Here is a 12287-nt window from a genome sequence, read left to right on the forward strand (position 1 = left end):
TTTTTTAATAAAAATGGATCTTTTCATCTATTTTTTTTTATGGGCCATGGGATTTTTCTAAGTTAACTAATAAAAAATGATGTATTTTTACATTTTTTGACTTAATTGAATTTATAATTCACAATAAACAACAATTGAATGATAATAAAACAAAACCAATACATTATTAAGTGTTCTAACTACTAACAACGTTGGATTAAATTGATGTAATGATTATAAAATTTACCCAAAAATACAAGTATAATTTTTAAAGAATAATTTATTTTTGGGATTATTGGATAACTTGGAAAATTCCATGGCCAAGAAAAGAAAAAAAAAATCAAAAAAACCATTTTAATAAAAGAAATCGGGTTTTGTAGGGCCACTAAACCTGATTTTTTTTAATAAAAATGGATTTTTTGTTTTTTTTTTGTGACATGGTATTTTTTAAAGTTAACTAATAAAAAATGATATCTTTTTACATTTTTTGACTTAATTGAATTTATAATTCACAATAAATAACAATGGAATGATAATAAAATACAACCAATACATGATTAAGTGTTCTAACTATTAACAACATTTAATTAAATTGATGTAATGATTATAAAATTTACCCAAAAATACAAGTATAATTTTTAAACAATAATTTATTTTTGGGACTATTAGATAATTTGAAAAAATCGCATTGCCGAAAAAGAAAAAAAAAAGATCTAAAAAACCATTTTAATAAAAGAAATAGGATTTTGTGGGGCCACAAAACCCGGCCCGGGTTTTGTGGGGCCACTAAACTTGATTTTTTAATAAAAATTAATTTTTTATTTTTTTTGTGGGCCATGGGATTTTTCAAAGTTAATCAATAAAAAATGATGTATTTTTACAATTTTTTGGCCTAATTGAATTTGTAATTCACTGATGATGGTATTTGGGACCGACCACCACGTGCCACCTCTACGACTGGACCTCGGGAATGGAACCTCAGACTTGGGGATGTCGGACCTCGGGTGTAGAACCTGCAAGACAATGGAGGGCTGGGGCTTGGATCCCCCGGGGTGGACTCCGACGCTCAAATCAGTAGAGTAAATGCAAGTATTAGTAAATGAGAGAGCTGTAGAGCTTGAATATACCTAGCGAGAGTCCTTGTCTTTTATAGGCGAACCCGTTTTTGGGTACCCGAGATGAGCGGGCACGACTCCCGAGAATCCCGGTCAAGTTGGAACGGGTCTTGCGGTTCGGCCCGGATTTCCCGGGCTCCGCTCTGGAGTGTTGACTTGCCACGTGTCGGTCTCTCCGGTGATCCACGTGGCATGTGAGACTATTAGCGCGTATGGGTATTCCAGTAATTTTAGGTAATGCCACATCATTCACAATAAACAACAATATAATGATAATAAAACACAACTAATACATGATTAAGTGTTCTAACTACTAACAACATTAGATTAAATTAATGTAATGATTATAAAATTTACCCAAAAATATAAGTATAATTTTTAAATAATAATTTATTTTTGGGACTATTGGATAATTTGGAAAAATCCCATGGCCTAGAAATGAAAAAAAAAAAAATCAAAAAAACCATTTTCATAAAAGAAATCTGGTTTTGTGGGGCCACAATACCCAGCCCGGGTTTTTTGGGGCCACTAAACCTGATTTTTTAATAAAAATGGATTTTTTGATTTTTTATTTTTTGGCCATGGGATTTTTCAAAGTTAACCAATAAAAAATGATGTCTTTTTACATTTTTTGGTTTAATTGAATTTATAATTCATAATAAACAACATTGAAATGATAATAAAACACAACCAATACATGATTAAGTGTACTAACTACTAACAACATTGGATTAAATTGATGTAATGATTATAAAATTTATCCAAAAATACAAGTATAATTTTTAAACAATAATTTATTTTTGGGACTATTGGATAACTTGGAAAAATTCCATGGCCAAGAAAAGAAAAAAAAAAGATCAAAAAAACCATTTTAATAAAAGAAATCGGGTTTTGCGAGGCCACAAAGCCCGGCCCGGGTTTTGTTGGGCCAATAAACCTATTTTTCTAATAAAAATGAATTTTTTCATCTTTTTTTTTTTTGTTTGGGCCATGGGATTTTTCTAAGTTAACCAATAAAAAATGATGTCTTTTTACATTTTTTTGATTTATTTGAATTTATAATTCACTATAAATAACAATGGAATGATAATAAAACACAACCAATACATGATTAAGTGTTCTAACTACTAAAAACATTGGATTAAATTGATGTAATGATTATAAAATTTACCCAAAAATACAAGTATAATTTTTAAAGAATAATTTAATTTTGGAACTATTGGATATGTAATACCCCATGTTTAGATAAGATTGCCACGTAATTTTAATAAGTTTAGAACACCGAAAAATTGATTTTATAGCAATATCAGGTACCGAATCAACTGCAGAGAATGTCTCGGAGTGAAATTGTCTAAGGAAAAGTATATAGTCTCGATGAGCGTATCGAGTTGGGATTTATGGAATCGAAAGAAATCGGATCAGAAATAATTTTCGGTACAGCTAAAATACAGCTGCTATTTAGACTGTAAAACCGAATCGTCGTAGGAGGCTCCCGAAAAATCAACGGAACCCTAGAGGGGCTTCGATTTTGCGTAATGAGCAACCCTTTAATGGTTTTGGGATGAATCGACAGCCCGGTAAGGAGATTGGGGCAAAATCATCTATATCGAGTAAAATTTAAGTTATTAATTGTGGATTTTCGGTATTAAAATGTAAGTTTAATCGGTGTTTGAGGGCATGGTTGCAATAAGAAAATTACCCAAGTAATATTATGATAAAATTGGGTTTTAATATATAATTTCTCTTGATTTAAAGTATAATATATAATTATATATATATGTATTTATATGTATGTGTGGCTGTAGGCGTGGATGGCCAAGCCTCTGTGACGCTGCAATGGCCAATATTGGAAGCTAGATTTGAGGAAGAAAAAAGATTTGAGAAGGAAGCATTAAATGTGATCTGTGTGCGCGTGTATGAGGCCATGTCTCTGCAAAAAAATTCATGGCCGAGATTCACACAAATTGGAAGTAAGTGGCAGCAAGATTTGAGGCGAGATTTGTGGGGATTTTCTGATAGGCGTGGCGAGCAAGCATGCAACAGTGCTGTATATATATATATTTATATGTATATGGGTGGATTGGTGGCCAAGGCAGGGGATCTATAAATTGGAGGGTTTGGTCGATTGAAAAAGTACCAAGAGGGAGCTCGAGTGAGAAGGCGAGAGAGAGAGAGAGAGAGAGAGAGAGAGAGAGAGAGCTTGAAGCAAGGCCAAGTTTCGGCCATGGTACACTACAAGAATTTGAGGGATTTACCCACACACGTAAATGTGGGTAAAAATTACCTTATGTGTCAACTATAATTTTTCTTTACACATAATGCAAATGTCAAGATGTGTGGGTAAAGAGGGGTTAGAAAATAACTTTTACCCACACATAAATATATGTGTGGGTAAAGCTTAATATATTACCCACACATATATGTGTAAGTAAATATTTCTATATGTGTAGGTATTTTTATGTCAAGAAGTTGTAATTGTGACGTGACTGCTGACGTGGTTGATGACATGGCTTTAATTGGATGATGATGTGGCATGACATATGATGATGATTAGAAAATAACTTTTACCCACACATAAATATATGTGTGGGTAAAACTCTCAAATTCTTGTAGTGTACGTAGCCGCGGCCAGAGAAAGTGGGTAACGAGCGAGCGGAGCTGAGGCAGCCGCAAGGAGGCTGGTGGCGGCCTGGCAGTGGCCGGCAAGGCCAATGGCAGCGAGCGAAGGCCGAGAGGTGACCGTTGAAGGCAACAAGGAAGGCCGAAGTCGGCCATGGTAGCAGCCATGGAAGCACCGCGAGGCAGGGGAGATGGCCGCGGGCGTGGTGCAGCGTCGCAGTGGCTACGGCTGTGCACGGTGGAGACGCGAGCAGCTCGCGGTGGCGAGCACGGCTAGGCCGGTAGGAGACGCCAGCAGCGGCGAAGGCGACAGCAAGGCCGGCTGGTGCGGTGGGTAGCGGTCGTCGCGGAAGTTGCAGGCAGCCGCGGGTGAAGAAGAAGAAGAAGAAGAGAAGAAGAATAAGAAGAAGAAGAAGAAAAGAAAGAAAGAAAAAAAAAAAAAAAGAAGTTGAAGCAGGGGAGTTGCAGGTCGCGCAAAAGGGAGCGGGAGGAGGAAGAAGAAGAGAGGGAGAAGAAAGAAAAAAGAAAAAATATATATATATAGAAAAGAAAAAGAAAGAAAAGGAAGAAAAAGAAGAAAATTGGGAAAAATGCCGAAAAGTCCTAGAAAAATCCTGAAAAATAGGAAATGAAGATGTAATGATATCCCGGAGATTTTGGTGAGAAAAAAAAAACAGCCCGGGCACGCGTTTCAAGGATAGGGCACGCATACCGAGGAAATTCGAGATGCTAAGTTAAGGTGAGTAAAATTCCTTAGAAAATTAAAAAAATTCAAGAATATTATTTTATGAATTATCGTAGTGAAATATTTGAGAAAATATTTTAGAAATATTTAATATGGATTTATTGAGGAGAAATAGGAAGAAATAGAGAGAAAATTATAGAAAATGCCAGAAATTATGAAAAAATAGATTTTTACGTTTATTTAAATAATTATGGTGATTAGGATACTTTGAGGCTGAAGTTGAAGAAACTCATGCAAATTTTGAGGTTAGCACGCAAATCGAGGCAAGACACGAATATCGAGGTAGCCCCATAAGCTTGAAAAGGTAAGTGGTACTCCCCAATTAAAGTTAGTTTTATGAAAAATGCTTGGTTTATCTTCCTCAAAAATGTTTACATCATATTGACATGCCCTGATATGTATCCAACACTGCATCCATAACATGACTATGAAATGCATAAATACACGTTGATATCATTGATCACTCGCATTTGAGGCCGTAGGGAGTACGAACTAGCACCGCTACTTTACTAAGGGTGCACCCATACACCTCGGCTTCGAAAGAAGGGGGCCGCTAAAATGGTAAGTAGCATAAGGGATGCAGTTGACACCTACGAGGTAAGACATTGCATACACACATGACATAGCATTATGTACCCTTACTTAGATGATTCATCATCTAACTTGGGTTTTGCCCCTGGAATATTCAAACGTTCCAGGTGGAGATTGTAGCAGATTCAAGGATAAATGAGGCATGAAACGGCACTTAGCAGAGTGCATGAAGAATGAAATGTATGTAGCTCATGTATTCTGAATGTTTTGAGAAATGTTGAAGATGTAAGATTTGATTTATGATCAACGCTAAGATATCAGGTTTCGATCTTTGCTTCCGCATTTGATGTATATAGTGATTCTCTTACGAGAAAAATGATTGAGAATTCTGGGACAGATTTGAGGTAATGATGTGGTTTAGCCTTAGTGTTTGAAAGAAAAAATTTATTGTCTCAAAATTGTCCCAATTTATAACGCACCGAAAAAAAAACAGGGCGTTACAGGATAACTTGGAAAAATTCAATGGCTAAGAAAAGATAAAAAAAGATAAAAAATACCATTTTAATAAAAGAAATCCCACAAAACCCGACCCAAGTTTTTTGGGGCCACTAAACCTGATTTTTTAATAAAAATGGATTTTTTCATCTATTTTTTTTTATGGGCCATGGGATTTTTCTAAGTTAACCAATAAAACATGATGTATTTTTACATTTTTTGACTTAATTGAATTTATAATTCACAATAAACAACAATAGAATGATAATAAAACACAACCAATATATTATTAAATGTTCTAACTACTAACAATGTTGGATTAAATTGATGTAATGATTATAAAATTTACCCAAAAATATAAGTATAATTTTTAAAGAATAATTTATTTTTGGGATTATTGGATAACTTGCAAAAATTCCATGGCCAAGAAAAGAAAAAAAAATCAAAAAAACCATTTTAATAAAAGAAATCGAGTTTTGTGGGGCCACTAAACCTGATTTTTTTTTATAAAAATGGATTTTTTTTTTGTGCCATGGTATTTTTTAAAGTTAACTAATAAAAAATGATATCTTTTTACATTTTTTGGCTTAATTGAATTAATAATTCACAATAAATAACAATGGAATGATAATAAAATACAACCAATACATGATTAAGTGTTCTAACTATTAACAACATTTGATTAAATTGATGTAATGATTATAAAATTTATCCAAAAATACAAGTATAATTTTTAAACAATAATTTATTTTTAGGACTATTGGATAATTTGAAAAAATCCCATTGCCGAAAAAGAAAAAAAATGATCTAAAAAACCATTTTAATAAAAGAAATAGGATTTTGTGGGGCCACTAAACCTAATTTTTTTAATAAAAATTGATTTTTTAATTTTTTTTGTGGGCCATGGGATTTTTCAAAGTTAATCAATAAAAAATGATGCATTTTTACATTTTTTGGCTTAATTAAATTTGTAATTCACAATAAACAACAATATAATGATAATAAAACACAACTAATACATGATTAAGTGTTCTAACTACTAACAATATTGGATTAAATTAATGTAATGATTATAAAATTTACCCAAAAATATAAGTATAACTTTTAAATAATAATTTATTTTTGGGACTATTGGATAACTTGAAAAAATCCCATGGCCTAGAAATGAAAAAAAAATCAAAAAAACTATTTTAATAAAAGAAATCTAGTTTTGTGAGGCCACAATACCCGGCTCGGGTTTTGTGGGGCCACTAAACCTAATTTTTTAATAAAAATGAATTTTTTGAATTTTTTTTTTTGGCCATGGGATTTTTCAAAGTTAACCAATAAAAAATGATGTCTTTTACATTTTTTGGTTTAATTGAATTTATAATTCATAATAAACAACATTGGAATGATAATAAAACACAACCAATACATGATTAAGTGTTCTAACTACTAACAACATTGGATTAAATTGATGTAATGATTATAAAATTTATCCAAAAATATAAGTATAATTTTTAAAGAATAATTTATTTTTGGGACTATTAGATAACTTGGAAAAATCCCATGGCCGAAAAAAGAAAAGAAAAAAAGATCAAAAAAATCTTTTTAATAAAAGAAATCGAGTTTTGTGGGGCCACTAAACCTGATTTTTTAATAAAAATGATTTTTTTGATTTTTTTTTCTTTGGGCTATGGAATTTCTCAAAGTTAACCAATAAAAAATGATATCTTTATATATTTTTTGGGTTAATTGAATTTATAATTCACAATAAACAACAATGGATTGATAATAAAACACAACTAATACATGATTAAGTGTTCTAACTACTAACAACATTGGATTAAATTGATGTAATAATTATAAAATATATCCATAAATTTAAGTATAATTTGTAAACAATAATTTATTTTTGGGACTATTGGATAACTTGGAAAAATCCCATGGCCAAGAAAAGAAAATTAAAAGATAAAAAAAACCATTTTAATAATAATTGAATAACAGTTTTTCAATTATTTAATTATACATATATATTTCAAATTTTCAATTATTTTTATTTAATCCTTTTTATTTATTATATATAATATTATTACATATATATATTTAATAATAAAAAAATGAAGGAAGGAACCGAGTGTGGGTTCGTGACCCAACTAGTTATTAAATTATTAAAAAAATAATTATAAAAAATAATTGTATTTATTTGAAAATAATGATAATTTAATAGTTAAAAATTTATTATTATAATTAAGATTTGTAATTATTATTACAATTGAAAAATAAAATAATAATCATTGAATAACAAATTTTCAGTTATTTATTTAATAATACATATATATTTAAAATTTTTAATTATTATTATTTAATTAATTTTATTTATATGTAATAATACATATATATTTAATTATAAAAAAGAGATGGGGGACCACCGTGGGTTCAAGACTCACCCAATTATTAAATTATTAAAAAATAAGAATTAGTATTGAGAAATAATAATTATATTTCAATAGTTAAAAATTTATTATTATAAATATAAGAGATTTTTTAGGTTTATCTGTAAAATAGAAATTCAACCCTTTTGTTTGTTTTGTATTAAGGGTAATTTGGTAATTTATTGTCTTTATTTTTATTCTTAATTTTTAATTAAAGTGGGGAGTTGAAAAGTCAAAGGTTTGGGTCAAAAGTGATAAAGTGGCTATTTTTTGTAACTATTTGTTTGTAGGGGTTAAAAACGTTTTTTTGTAAAAAGGGGTAAAAACGAATTTTGTATTTTTGGGGGGTTATTTTTTGCAATTTCCACTTTTGATTAAGGTAACAGAGCTAAAATTGGCCACACTTACAAAAAGAATTGATTAAATCAATTTATAGCATAGTTCTTAACAACCAACAACACTATTCTATAAAGCTAAACATCAACTGATCCACACATTCAACAATATTACAACTTATCTGGTTATCGAATCCCTATATATATAATACAAAGACAAAGCGGAGACTAGTTTCTGTGATATTCATAAGAAAATGAATGAGAGAAAGAAAAAATTATTAACAAAAAATTGAAAGTATTGGCCACCCATTACCAGTAAATTAATTAAAGCCCCAAAAAACCCCTAAAAAAAAAAAAAAACTAAACTAAAGAGCAAGATTTGGTGGTACGCCTAGTTTAATCTAAGCAAAGATGTGTAATTGTGTTGGATGAACATGATTATAAAATTAAGAAGAATAAATATATATGGACACGATTATAATTATAAATTAAGTTGAAAAATCTGATGGTTTGATAATATTAATTCTCCTCATAATTGTAATTGGAATAATCTTAATTATTAAAAAACTCAAGAAGCTTGATTATTTATACTCCTATTATGAAGTTGCTAGTTTCTTGCTGTAATTAATTGTTATTTATTTGTTGTTTGTAATCTTGTTATAGGACTTACATTGTTTAAATTTTTTAAATTGTTGTTATAATTTTCTTTATTTGTGGTTTGTGTTGAGATTATTATTATTAATGTCATTTATCTTATTAAGTTGTTCCTAATATATATTATCGTTTAAGTTGATTTTTAAGTTGGTATTTGAATTATTTATATTTGTTGTTATATAATTTTATTTATTTGACATGATTAAGAATAACATCTGTTGCTTATAAATATGGTTATAGAAATTAATAACTATGTGATTGCGTTTAATTATAGGTATTCCACCACAATTACAATTACAATTATCTTAAAAATCATATTAATCCAATTCAATCTAGGCTCATCTTTATATTTATTCTTCTTTTTTTAAAAAAAATTAAAGAAGAAGATGGGACGACTAACATAACACCTCCTTCAGACATGATCATATATGAGAATTTTTTCTCTTTAAATGATGTTTAGTTTGAACCATAACTGTTATTGAGAAAATAAACTTATCATCTTTAATCCAGTGTATAATGTCAAATCTTCTAGCTACCATTTTCTTAATTAATGCCACGAGATTAAATTATTTTACAAATAAAAATAATTTATGATTTAAAACCAGACCCCAAAAGATACACACACAAAGAAAAAAAGAAAAACTAAAAAATGGCTGAAGTATCGCTACAATGATGCATGGATGTATTAATGGCTTGTACATGCATGACAAGAACCACATGGTTCTTCCTCACAAACATACAGAAAACTCATCTTTAATGGCTGTCGTCAATACAATATTTTTAAAGGAATTCTGGGTTGGATTTTTGAAATTATAGTTTTGTTTGCGTTCACAAAATATGTTAAGATTTGATCTAATATTATATGCTATTAAAGGACGTGGGAAGGTTCATGTACAAACACTCCGATACTTAAGTCAGATCTTTAAAATAATAAAAATTATATTGAAACTAGTATTAGAGACACAACTTTTCAAGAATAAGTGATTACTTATTTTTAGAGGGATATAGAATAATTTTAATTAATCTAGCATTAAAATTATTGTAGATAACGATTATCTTGACTTTTTCTAATCTTGTTAGAATTAAAATTCTTGCAGATAACAATTATCTTAATTTTTCTTAATCTGGCTGGGATTGGGATTGTATGGATGATATTTATCGTAATATTTCGAAATTCTTTTAGAATTATAATTTTTTTATGAATAATTACTTACTCTTTTCTTAGAATATTCGAAGAAATTTTTAAATGTTGGAGTTATTTAGTTTGTGCGCTTGTGTGAGATCCCCGGCGTATGAAAATATTATTCTTTTTAGCTGAAAAAGTTATTTTAGATTTTTGGACATCTTTTATCTTTTAATGAGTTTTTGCCTATGATACAATAATAATAATTTAATTAATTACATCATATCTATATTCATTGTGTATAATTAGATTGAGTTTTATTTTAAAAATTCTGTTACCATTATATATGACTTTAAGAAGATATTTAACAATTCTTCTACCAGCTCAAATTTCTTACCATATCTAATGTTGGTCACAATCAAATCAAATTTCTTACAATATCTAATGTTGGTCACAATCAAATGGAATAAAAACTCACATAAGGAGCGAATTCTAAGTAAGCCTAAACCAAGTAAAGTCACTCATATATGAACTAACCATGTTGACTAAATTAACCTCTAATTAGGGGTGCAAACAGTTATTTTTGTTATCGAATCGATTGAAATATATAAATTAAAAAAACTAAAATTTTGTTAAAAATCGAATTAAGCTGATCGAATAAATTAAAAAACTGAACAAATCAATAACTGAAAAAATCGAACCAATTGAATCAATCAAACAAAGCCAGACAAACTAAAAAAAAAGACAAATCAAAAGATTAAACAAATAGAAAAAAATAGAAAACATTGGCAAAACTAAAAAGCCGAATGAATTGAAAAAATCAAAGAAATCGACAAAATCAAAAAACACCAAAAAGACCTAAGGGAAAACTCACCTCTATGGGTTTTTAGTTGGAAGGAATGTTGAATTGAAGGCGAAAGAGTCTAAGGGAGACTCGATTTTTCGTTTGGGTAGACAAGAGATGGGGACGAAGAGAAAAGGCAAAGAGGATGGCAGAAAGAAGGTCAAAGTGAGGCAAAAAGGTCCAAGAAAGACTCAGATTTCCATTCAGGCCAACATGAGACTGGGACGGTGGGTGAAGACAAAGGATAAAATGGAAGGAAAGGTCGAAGACGAAGGTAGAAGAAAGGTTGAATTGAAGGCAAATGGGTATAGGGGAGACTCAATTCTTCCATTTAGGTTGAAAGGAGACGGTGACGGCACAACAAGCAAAGGTCGAATTGGTGAAGGCAAAAGAAAGATTGAAGATAAAGGCAAAACGAAGGTCGAATCAAAGGTGAAGGGGTCCAAGGAGGACTCGGTTCTTCTATTCAAGTCAACAAGAGATAGTGACGGGGATGACAAGTGAAAGTTGAAGATGAAAGCAAAAGGAAGGTCAAAAGCAAAGGGAAGACTTGGTCTTTTTTCCTTTATTTTCTTCTTTAGTGCGACAATGCAGGTCTAAAACTGATGTCGTTTTAAAATTTGGTTGGTTCAGTTATTTTCAGCACAAAAATTGAACTGAATCAAAATAATTGAATTTTTCAAAAATTATAACTGAAGTGAACTGAACCTTATCAAAAATCGAATCAAACCGACAATTTCAATTTATTCAATTCAATTATTTTAATTAAATCAAAATTTTACACACCCTACTCGTAGCTAGTTGTCTATTTCTTCTAATTTTCCAACAAACATCTCTTTTTAAAGTGAGTCAATTCCTCCCTCAACAACAGCAAATTGAGTTTTACTTAAAAAGATTTTATCTCAAGTAAGTATAAATTTAAAAAATTATCTAACAAAGTAATTAACATGCCTAAGAGGCAATCCAAATGTAAAAATATCTAAAGAGTCTTATTATCTTTTCACGAGTTTAGTAATAGGGCAGGTAGGGTATGCATAATAATTAATTAAATTAAATTGCCTAAACATGACGCATATATAGCATCGAATTTTAATTATTTGTTTCGAAATATTTTATGAACAAAAAGACAAAGAAACGACACATTTTTCTGAAGTGGAATTTTGACTTTGCATTGACAGCTTTTGCATTAATTAAATTAAATTCGGTCACAATTAAGCTAGCCCAAGAGTGAAAACAAAAAATGTGTGTCTTGGTTTGTCGTGATATTAACTGCCCCACGTATATATCTCAAATCAATCGAATCCGTATAATATAATTAGCAAATAAAATAACCGTCACTTGTTTAATTTGGCACCCACCCACCCACCCAATCTCACAAGTCCAAGTGCACTTCACGGGTCGGTGATTTATATATATATATATATATATAT

This window comes from Diospyros lotus, chromosome 6 (assembly GCF_014633365.1).
Source record: "Diospyros lotus cultivar Yz01 chromosome 6, ASM1463336v1, whole genome shotgun sequence".
Lineage (NCBI taxonomy): Eukaryota > Viridiplantae > Streptophyta > Magnoliopsida > Ericales > Ebenaceae > Diospyros > Diospyros lotus.